We start from the raw sequence: 11934 nt of genomic DNA on the forward strand, positions 1-11934 counted from the left end.
GGCTACTCAGATAAGTGCCCTTTCTGTTAATTTAGGAGCACTTTTCTCATGATTATACCCTTCTATATAGTGTTTGAATATTTCATGCATATCTATATGTCCAATGGTTGCTCAAATGAAAACTGGAACTTCCAATGATGTTTAATGAAAGTCTTATTGTACTGTATTTAATACAGTTTTTTCAACAAATTGCATTTCAAAACAATTCAAGCATTAAATATAAAACCTGAAATGGGCAACGTTACAGATCATGTGCACTATTCTGTTGACTAAGATATGTAAAGCTCAAAACTAGGCAGCAACATGCAGTACAGAAAATGCTCTAGAATTTAAAACAATACCAATGATGCAACAACTTAATTAACAATGTAACTCACAAAAAGTAACCCAGGTGTATTCACTAGGAACCACACAGAGGAAAACAGAAACAAACAGGGACACATTTTAATTTGTCCAACAGAAACTCATTTTCGTTGCACAACTTTTTCCAAGGGTGTGCAACTAATGAATACACCCCTGGATTGTATGATTTACACTCATTTCAATAAGTTAATTCACTCAACCTTCAAGTTAAGCTAAAAACATGGCACTTATTTGAGACAAAGCATTCATTTGTAAGACCACCAACAAACTACAAAATAAAAAACTTTTGGCTGCATTTTAAACATTCCACCTTATGATTAAACTTGCAAACCCATGCAATCAAAGCCTATTACAATCCAATAGAATAGTTAGTGTCAACAATGTGATTAACAGATATGAAACATGTTCTTGACAACAGTGGGAAACAGTTCCACAAATAACTAAATTAATACCATTTCAAATAATTAAATTTGTCCAACAGAAAATATACAGATATAAAAGTAGTGCTACATATTTACCAGCATTATTCCCTTTACCAGTTATAAGATGCAGTCAACAAAATCCAAAACAATACATAATTTGTTATTAAGACTGTCAACACAATAATTGTGTAACATTTCATTTAAGGTATAGAAATAAAGTGTAATGCTTACTCATCAAAAGAGATTCCTCTTCAAGCTTAATATCCAGCCTAAACTATTTACAGTCCCTAAATAAAATCTACCTTAGAAAACTAGCCACTTGATACCAAAACCAGCCCTGATTAAATTCAGTTAGATCCTATGCCTGTTAGTTTTAGATAAATGTTTTACCAACATTACACATTCTCCCGTGTAGATTTTAACAAAATCAGAAGGTTTTCCTGACAGGCATCAGCTAAGGAAAGCAGAGAATGCTCTCATTCACCAGAAATAAACCCTTGAGGCACCTGGGTTAAGGAAAGCAGAGAATGCTCTCATTCACCAGAAATAAACCCTTGAGGCACCTGGGTTAAGGAAAGCAGAGAATGCTCTCATTCACCAGAAATAAACCCTTGAGGCACCTGGGTTAAGGAAAGCAGAGAATGCTCTCATTCACCAGAAATAAACCCTTGAGGCACCTGGGTTAAGGAAAGCAGAGAATGCTCTCATTCACCAGAAATAAACCCTTGAGGCACCTGGGTTAGTGCTTCTCTTCTTGTTAGAAGAAAACAATTGCTACTATCATACCACTAACATACTATGGCCTACAAACTAGTGCAAATGCATTCCTGAAGCCGAAGTCATAAGAAGGCTTGAAAAGCAAAGCCTAAGAGTAACATCACTGAAAGACAACACTAACTTGGCCTACATCAAATCAGAAGAGTCATTTCATCCCATGTAATGAACAGTCCTAATAATCACCTGGGAAAAAAACTTACTGTATATCCTGTCTTGGGACAAAACTATTGCCAGCACTGTGGAAAATGTTGGCATAACAAAGAACAAACGCGCTTGTTAAGGCGACAAGGATCCCGACTGCCCAATTCCAAAATTAACCCCTCTATGCACTATGCCCTTGTGTAGACCAGGGGCACGTTCAGCAGGGTTGAACGTTCAGATATAAATACGCTATGTAGATCAAACATGCCTCTGACATGTAGAATAAGGAATCACGTCGGCTCATTTCAATCTGTAATGTTCAAGAACATTTAGCAACTGAACATAGCCCTGGAATGACCTTACCCTCTGATTGGTAAGTGGAACACTTATACCTGGAATTGCTTATAACTAATCCAAACCTTCCAAAACTACAAAGGCATGGTGGGGGTAAGGTTTGATTTTGGATTGGGTCTACCGCCACTCATTACATTCCCTTTCCCCCCCTAGAAAGTGGAGGAGAAGTGCTAGAGGAAGACTATGGATGGTGCTTCTGGAACTCCTTGACCAGCCTCCTCCTCTCCTTGACAGACAGGGCCTTGCTCAGGCTGATGTCCCCGATCAGCTGCTTCAGGCTCTCCAGGGTGGCCGCCTCGCACTGATCCTCATACTGCTGCAGCGACACCTGCTGGCAGAATGTAAACACTGCAACAGAATGAGGAGAAGGGCGTCAATACAGAGGTGTATTTATTAGGGAACATCACGGAAAACGGAAATTAGCTTCTCATTGGTAGTTCCTGCCCGTTTCAGTTGGTTTTATTTCATTCCGTGCCTAGTGAACATGACACAGATGGTGGTTTATTTCATTACTGAAGATTAGGGACGACTCACTATTTTAATGTTGTACTGTTATGATAATAGCTAACCACAAAAGGGCATATACTATAGATCACCAAGTCCTAAAATGATGTATCAAGTGGGCCTGAATGTACTCAAGTTGGATTGAACTCACTCGCAATGTTGTTTGGATCTCTTCCTTGCTGCAGGATTTGCAGTGTTCTCCTCACAGCATCAATCAGCGATGTGGGGGTCTATTTCCATTATGGATAGAGAAGGGTCACATAAACAAATGATATACATGCTGCACTTAATGTATCAGGCGATGTCAGAAATACACCAAACAAATTGAAACTGCCGTTGGAGTAACTCCTCCCTGCCGTTGGAGTAACTCCTCCCTGCCGTTGGAGTAACTCCTCCCTGCCGTTGGAGTACAGATTACACTCTTGAGAATAGGGTGCAGTATTAAGTCTTCTGATGCCTGACTTTAAAAAGGCAAGGTGTCCAAATCCTGACTTTAAAGCCTCCCTCTGTAGCTACTATTTCCGTTCAACAATGTGGCCCTAAACTTATTTTGGTATCGGAGAACTGCGGGCGAGGGTCTGTCAGAAGAGGGCCAGGGAAGAGGATCAGAGATCAGGAAAATAACCTCACACTCAACGTCAACAAAACTAAGGAGATGATTGTGGACTTCAGGAAACAGCAGAGGGAACACCCACCCCTCCTCGGCATACACATCACAGACAAACTGAATTGGTCCACTCACACAGACAGCATCGTGAAGAAGGCGCAGCAGCGCCTCTTCAACCTAAGGAGGCTGAAGAAATTCGGCTTGTCACCAAAAGCACTCACAAACTTCTACAGATGCACAATCGAGAGCATCCTGGCGGGCTGTATCACCGCCTGGTATGGCAACTGCTCCGCCCTCAACCGTAAGGCTCTCCAGAGGGTAGTGAGGTCTGCACAACGCATCACCGGGGGCAAACTACCTGCCCTCCAGGACACCTACACCACCCGATGTTACAGGAAGGCCATAAAGATCATCAAGGACATCAACCACCCGAGCCACTGCCTGTTCACCCCGCTATCATCCAGAAGGCGAGGTCAGTACAGGTGCATCAAAGCTGGGACCGAGAGACTGAAAAACAGCTTCTATCTCAAGGCCATCAGACTGTTAAACAGCCACCACTAACATTGAGTGGCTGCTGCCAACACACTGACACTGACTCAACTCCAGCCACTTTAATAATGGGAATTGATGGGAAATGTAAATATATCACTAGCCACTTTAAACAATGCTACCTTATATAATGTTACTTACCCTACATTATTCATCTCATATGCATACGTATATACTGTACTCTATATCATCGACTGCATCCTTATGTAATACATGTATCACTAGCCACTTTAACTATGCCACTTTGTTTACATACTCATCTCATATGTATATACTGTACTCAATACCATCTACTCTCTTGCCTATGCTGCTCTGTACCATCACTCATTCATATATCCTTATGTACATATTCTTTATCCCCTTACACTGTGTATAAGACAGTAGTTTAGGAATTTTTTGTTAGATTACTTGTTGGTTATCACTGCATTGTCGGAACTAGAAGCACAAGCATTTCGCTACACTCGCATTAACATCTGCTAACCATGTGTATGTGACAAATAAAATTTGATTTGATGTGCCTACCTTAAAAAGAGCTGAGTGTGGTTGTCCATCAGAAACATCAGCCACCTCTCACTCTGGGTACGAGATAGCTCTTTATTCTGCACGATGGCCTTCAGAAATGTCCTGCTGACCAGGGCTCTGTTGTCTGTCTGGACATATTGAGTGGTCCGTTACACAGTGGACCACCAGTGTTACCACTTTGGCTGAAGCAAAAAACCTACAGATGCCATTGCAGGGTATGATTGGCCCACCACTGATGTATACAGAATTTATCATTGAGCCCTGACCCATTATTTGAGAAACAATGGTTTTGGAGTAAGATTACCTGTTTGTGCAGATGGCATGCCTCCGGATGGGCTGCTGTGGCCATGAAGGCCAGGAGCCTCCTCAGCTCGTCTCTCCCAGCAGGCTTCAGTAGATGCAGACACAGCTGATAGGCCCTGACAGCATCATCCACCTTCCCACAGTCTGAGAACACACACACAGGAAGAGGAAAGACAGAGAGTGGGTGGGAGTGTATGTCAAAGAGACATGTACAGACACAGGAGTCAAACATGATGAAAACACTATATCACACAACACCCCACCATAATTGCTCAACCAGCCAGTCTCACCCAGGAGGTCCAGTATGGCCGTGTGGATGTCCAGGTAGCGTCCGGTGAGCAGCGGGGACCTCTCCTGGCCTCCGTAGTGTTTGGCCATGGTGTCAAAAAGCAGTTTTGTCTGGCCGGCCAGCCTCTCTGCCCCCTTGGTCTCTTCTGTGCTACTGCCCTGCTGGAGGAGGTGCTCCCCCGCCAACACGATCAGCTGGTCAGGGAAGAACTCCAGGCAGTCAGCGGCTGCCACCAGCCATGCGTCCAGCCTACAGTGTCACAGGGAGAGGAAGCCAACTTCAGGGCCTTCTTTTAATGTCAAAAGAGCTTAAATATAATGGGAGCTGTTAATGTTTTGACCAGGGGTTGGAACCAAAATTTTAAAAATGTGTTCCGTTCCAGGTTTCCGACCAGAAAAAGTTCTGAACCGGTTCATATAGTTCCTTTTCATTCAGTGAAATCAACAGTTTTTACAAAATAGCTAATTCATTTACTCAACACATTAGCATTGATAGAGAAGCTTTCTATGGAAGCGTAAGCTAGTTCTTTACATGTTGATTGGTCAGACATTTCAGTCGCATCTCGCGCCTGCACTATTACCGGTAGGGGGAGAAAGAGACAAGCTTGGCTTGAAGCACTGAACATCATGACATGAACTGGAATGTGTTTAGGCCATTACTAGCATTATAACTTTATACCAAATTACATACTAGATATTAAGAATATTTTTGAACAAAAATAACATTATTAACCCATTCTAAAAGATTTGAAAATAATGTTTCTGTTTCCCAGAACACAAGATCACTTTCATTCCCAGTTCAGTTTCCATTCCTCAAATTAGTTTTTCAGTGTTCTGTTCCATAAACCGGTTCCAATCCCTGGTTTTGACCAACAAAATAATGCTTAGAATTCCTAGTAACATTTTCCATTAAATCATATGGCGGCTGGTTAGGTACTAACTCGGAAAGGTTGAGGGTCTGGGGCAGCTCACGGTCCAGGCAGGTGTTGGAGATGACCAGGTCCTGGTGGTGGCTCTGCAGCAGCTGCAGAGCGGCAGCCCGGGGACGGGGCTGGGCCCCCCGGGTCGGAGTCGCCAGGATGCAGTACAGCACGGGTAGCTCCACCGTCTGCAGCAACGTCTGCTGCTTCCACACCTCCTCCACCACTGAGGACAGGGGAGAAGGGAGAGAGGGGGCTAGAATGACAAACAAGAGTGGGAAAGAAAAAAATAAGGGAGAAAAAGGGAGGACAAGACAAAGGGAGGACAAGACAAAGGGAGGACAAGACAAAGGGAGGACAAGACAAAGGGAGGGGGGAAAGAGGGATGGAGGGATACAAAGAATGGAAAAGAGGGAAAAAAAAGTTTAAAAAGTACATTATCTTTTCTAATATAGTAATTTCCAACATGGCCAGGTGGAGACAGCCAGGCTCTGTCATCTCACCTGTCTTTGAAAGGAAGATGGTGGTGGGGGCTTTGGTAATGGCCTTAGGGAGGGAGGGCTGCAGGTTGATGGTCTTCAGCAGCCTCTCCACCCTCCGGGTCTGAGGGGCCCAGCGTCAGGGGGTTGGAGATGGCCCTCAGCTCACTCAGTCTGCAGAGAGAGAGCAGTGATGATGTAGTATAGTAAAACCGTGTGTGAGAAAGAAAAAGAAAGAATGAGAATGGGTGTGCATGTTTGTGACTCAGACAAACCTAGAGCCTTTCTTCCTCTTCCCCACTAAATCCTCAGGGGCCATATTCTCTGTGTCCCCATCCTTCCCAGTCTTAATGGCTGAGCCGGGCAGCGAGCCGCAGTCATGGAAACAGTAGAGGCTGCAGCCCGTGTCCTCCTTGTCCTGGAGGAACAGCTTGGTCCCCACCGCCTCAAACACCTTGGCCTCCATGAGCGCCTGGCAGAGCCAGAAGACATTCTACATCAGGTAGCTGAACACAGCGTCGAGAGCATCCGAGCCCGTGAAGTAGTCAGGTGGCGCCGCCAAATTATATACTAGATATTAAGAATATTTGGAACAAAAATAACATTATTAACCCATTCTAAAATATTTGAAAATAATGTTTCTGTTTCCCTGGCACACTTTCATTCCCAGTTCAGTTTCCGTTCCTCAAATGACTTTTTCAGTGTTCTGGAGGAGGTACCTGTATCTTCAGTGCCTGGAGGATGTTGTGCCACAGCTGTGTAGCATGGAAGGGCCCAGAGAATCCTATGTGATGACATATTTAGGTAGTAGACTCAGACATATTTCATCAACAGTGTGGCGACTGCATGTAAAATAAATAAAACAACAACACAATAGAGTTAAAATCTGCCAAGACAGCTGTTGGATCCTGTCAGTTCAGATTTTTGAGGGGGGGGGTTGTTGATTTTTGTGGGATGTCGCCACGCCGTGTGTGATGACGTCACCTTCCTGAATCTAGTTAGTTAGCTAACGTTACCCTTCACTCCAATATTAATTACAAGCCTCTAGTATGGTCGTTTAACTGCAGTATAAGCAGTTGTGTAAAATATAAGGGTTGTGGCCATAAGCCATAAAACATGACATATAGCTAGCTAAGTTAGAATGTAATGTGTTTATAATGGCTTAGCTAGCAGTTTAACCAACGAGGTTAACTAGCTAACGTTAGGCTAGCCAGATGAGTGAACACAGCTTTGCACGCTGGCTGTGTTTTTGGATATGAAAACAAAAAGTTGAAAGCTTGTTATGGTTTATAATCTAAGTATTTTCATGTTAATTTCTCACCTGGTTGAACATTTTCAAGAAGGCTCCGTGTTTGACTGTTCAATCGTGTTCAATCGTCTAAACCTCGGAGATAAATCACCCGCCATCGTGAAAAAGGATGTGACGTAGCTTCTTCTTCTTCGATGAGGTTTAAAGGCGGTTGGCATCCAATAAATGTTGCATTTCCTCCACCAACTAGACAAGGTGTTATGGGATTTTTATGAATAATAAATAAATTATGTATACATTTAACGTAGAATTATAACTAATATAATTCTACCCTGTCTGATGAAGAATGTTTGTACATAGGCAAAGAGGAAGTGTTAACAGACAACTTGTGTTCACAGTGAAACTAACAACAGGAAATATGTCTGCTCCCCAACCAGGGAGGGGAGAAACCATTGGGCTTGCAGTAGATTGTGTAACATGTGGTAGCATATGATAAGCAATATGTGTGTGTTGGAATGGAATTGAAAAGCAGCTTTGTCATTGTCAGGGAGGAGGAGGGACATTTATGACGAAATGAGAGGTATATAAACCAATGTACATGACATGATGGGCAGAGCTCTCAAGAATAAACAATTTTGGCTAATTTAGTGGCTGGTCTCTGTCCATTTTCTCTGTCCAAATTCTTAGAAATCCTACCTGCCAGTCATGTTGCTCTTAAAAAAATATAAAATATTTGAGTTGATATATAATGACGTTCTACTCGACATACTCTTTAAACTAATTTCCTGTATCCCCGTCTCCCTCATACTAGAGAGTCTCTCTTTCCCTCTGATACTGCCCACTGTGTAGCAATACCTGCTCCACGGTCTCTGTTTCCTGGCAATAACCACACTTTCCTGTTGGATGCTTTCCTATCACATTTAAGGTATTTTTCCACTGGCTGTGTCCCGCCCTTAATCTTGTAAAAGTAGCCTCCTCTCTTTGATCCCTTCCTGCCGCCCCCCCCCCCCCCCCCCCGACTCCTTTGTACTTTAAATAATTGCCTGCCCTTAGTATCTCTATTCCACTGATCCTGCCATCTCTGCACCATCACGGTCCATATCAGGCTTTTTGCCTCTGCCTTGCTCATTTGAACCTCAACATCCCCACTACTAAGTGCTTGTTTAGCCAACTGCCTCGATGCCCTCCACGCCCACATGGGTTGGGACCCAAGTAAATATCCTGCAATAGGTTTGTAGCACCTCATAAAGCAGGTCTTGTCTGCTATGTGAGCTAAAGGACTCGAGACTCATCAACTCTGCACATGAATCAGAGCAAATAACTACTCTGTCTGGCTTGACTTCCTCCACCCACTGCAAGACCAACAGTATGGCCATCAGCTCCGCCGTCTATACAGCCAGATGATCTGTAATACATTTCCTGACTGCCACCCCACATTCCTGCACTACAAATGCTGACCCAGTACGTCTTGTCCTTGGATCTTTTGAACCACCTGTGTAAGTGACTACAAAATCCTGATATACAGTATCCAGACATCTCTTAAACATCATGTCTTTCTGTAGTCTCTCCAACACTTCTAGATCAAATCAAATCAAATTTTATTTGTCACATACACATGGTTAGCAGATGTTAATGCGAGTGTAGCGAAATGCTTGTGCTTCAAGTTCCGACAATGCAGTAATAACCAACAAGTAATCTAACTAACAATTCCAAAACTAATTTCTTATACACAGTGTAAGGGGATAAAGAATATGTACATAAAGATATGAATGAGTAATGGTGCAGAGCAGCATAGGCAAGATACAGTAGATGGTACCGAGTACAGTATATACATATGAGATGAGTATGTAAACAAAGTGGGGGTGGGAGTAGCCATGGTGGATTCACAGGAATAGCTACTGTTGGACTAAACTCCCTTCCATACAGTCCCATCTCCTTCACCTGGGTATTGCCCACCACCCAAAGCTCGTGTTCTGTCTTCGCTCATGTTCCCAGCATGCCTGTTAAATCCCTTTCGCAGGATGAGACACCCCATGTCCCTGTAGGTTGATCCAATAATTCATTGCCAGCTGCTGTCTCCTAATCTGCAATGGCATATCCCCCCAGCTCCACCTGTAGTTCACAGGTGGTCCGAAACACCCCACTACATATTCTGAGTCCTTGCCCCTGTACGATATAGCCTTTGCAATGAGGTCCAGCCTGCTGAACAGTACGCTACACTGCCATAGTCTATTACAGATCGGATCAATGCAACATGCATGGTCCTCAGTGAGGAACGCCCAGCCCCCCCACTCCTTCCCCGTGAGACCGGATCAATGCAACATACATGGTCCTCAGTGAGGAACGCCCAGCCCCCCCACTCCTTCCCCGTGAGACCGGATCAATGCAACATACATGGTCCTCAGTGAGGAACGCCCAGCCCCCCCACTCCTTCCCCGTGAGACCGGATCAATGCAACATACATGGTCCTCAGTGAGGAACGCCCAGCACCCCCACTCCTTCCCCATCAGATCAGATCAATGCAACATACATGGTCCTCAGTGAGGAACGCCCAGCCCCCCCACTCCTTCCCCTTGAGACCGGATCAATGCAACATGCATGGTCCTCAGTGAGGAACGCCCAGCCACCCCCACTCCTTCCCCTTGAGACCGGATCAATGCAACATACATGGTCCTCAGTGAGGAAAGCCCAGCCCCCCCACTCCTTCCCCGTGAGACCGGATCAATGCAACATACATGGTCCTCAGTGAGGAACGCCCAGCCCCCCCACTCCTTCCCCGTGAGACCGGATCAATGCAACATGCATGGTCCTCAGTGAGGAACGCCCAGCCCCCACTCCTTCCCCGTGAGACCGGATCAATGCAACATGCATGGTCCTCAGTGAGGAACGCCCAGCCCCCCACTCCTTCCCCGTGAGACCGGATCAATGCAACATGCATGGTCCTCAGTGAGAACGCCCAGCCCCCCACTCCTTCCCGTGAGACCGGATCAATGCAACATACATGGTCCTCAGTGAGGAACGCCCAGCCCCCCACTCCTTCCCCGTGAGACCGGATCAATGCAACATGCATGGTCCTCAGTGAGGAACGCCCAGCCCCCACTCCTTCCCCGTGAGACCGGATCAATGCAACATGCATGGTCCTCAGTGAGGAACGCCCAGCCCCCCACTCCTTCCCCGTGAGATCGGATCAATGCAACATACATGGTCCTCAGTGAGGAACGCCCAGCCCCCCCACTCCTTCCCCGTGAGACCGGATCAATGCAACATGCATGGTCATCAATGAGGAACGCCCAGCCCCCCCCGCTCCTTCCCCGTCAGACAGCGCATCACATTTAGCACCTTCTTACACTTTCCCACCACTCTCTCAACGTGTTCTGCCCAAGTCAGTCAAAGTATACCCGAAGGATCCTGAAGGCCCCCACTCTCTCCAAGTTTCTCCCATATAACCTCAAGCATACCTCATCTCCCACCTTGCTCCTGGTAAAGAACACCGAGTTCTCTACAGAGAACCTGAATCCCCACATTAATGCCCACTGCTCGACCTCATCAATTGCTTCCTGTACCTTCCTGACTATGTATGGCACATTTCTTCCATAAGGCCCCATCATCTGCAAATAACGACCTCCAATATCTATCCTTACCTGAGAGTAAACATAATTGCTCATGATTGAAAACAACAGAGGACTAATCACGCTCCCCTGTGGTGTACCGTTATCCACCAGGTAGCTGCCGGATCGACTTACCCACCCTCACCAGGAACAGGAAATCTTCTATCCAGTTGTACATTCTTCTTCCTACCCCCATAATACCAAGCTTGATTAACAACCCCTCCTTCCAAATCATATCATACGCCTTCTCCACATCAAACAAAGACAGCTACAACTGCCTCCTTGTTCACCTGAGCCTTCCTGACCTCTGACCTTCCTGACCCACTCTGATGTGGCGATACTAGCCCCCTGCAGTCCAGGAAGAAGGTTAGCCTCTCCGTAATCTTACATACATGTGATATTATTGGCCGATAGCTTGTTGACCTCATTGGATCCTTCCCTGACTTGTTTACACTACTGCCTCCTTCCACCTGCCTGGTAGTTTCCCCTCCTCCCACACTCTGTTGTAGAACGCCGACACCTTATCCTGTGCCTCATCACAAAGATGGGCCAACATAGCATGGCACACCTTATCTTTTCCAGGTGAAGTTAACCCAGCCTTATCTACTGCCCGTTTCACCTCTGCCATGGTAAATGGTGCATTCAACGCATCATTTACATCCTCCCTCCTATCCAGCACTCCAGGATGCTCCTCTCTCGTTCTCTCTCTCCCTCCTCTGACATATTTGCAGAGCTATGCACTTGGACAAATACTTTGGCCATCATCTTTACCTTCTCATCTGTTACTGCCACATCCTTCCCACTCGTCAATACTGGATAATCCCACTCACTCATCCTCGTAATCATCT

At 45.3% G+C, this 11934-nt stretch overlaps 1 pseudogene; it reads right to left on the reverse strand.

Annotated features, from left to right (window-relative positions):
- Positions 1–141: 141 nt before the first annotated feature.
- Positions 142–7782, reverse strand: LOC135515713 (DEP domain-containing protein 7-like; annotated as a pseudogene).
- Between the last annotated feature and the right edge of the window lie 4152 nt (positions 7783–11934).

Source organism: Oncorhynchus masou, chromosome 27 (genome assembly GCF_036934945.1).
Source record: "Oncorhynchus masou masou isolate Uvic2021 chromosome 27, UVic_Omas_1.1, whole genome shotgun sequence".
Lineage (NCBI taxonomy): Eukaryota > Metazoa > Chordata > Actinopteri > Salmoniformes > Salmonidae > Oncorhynchus > Oncorhynchus masou.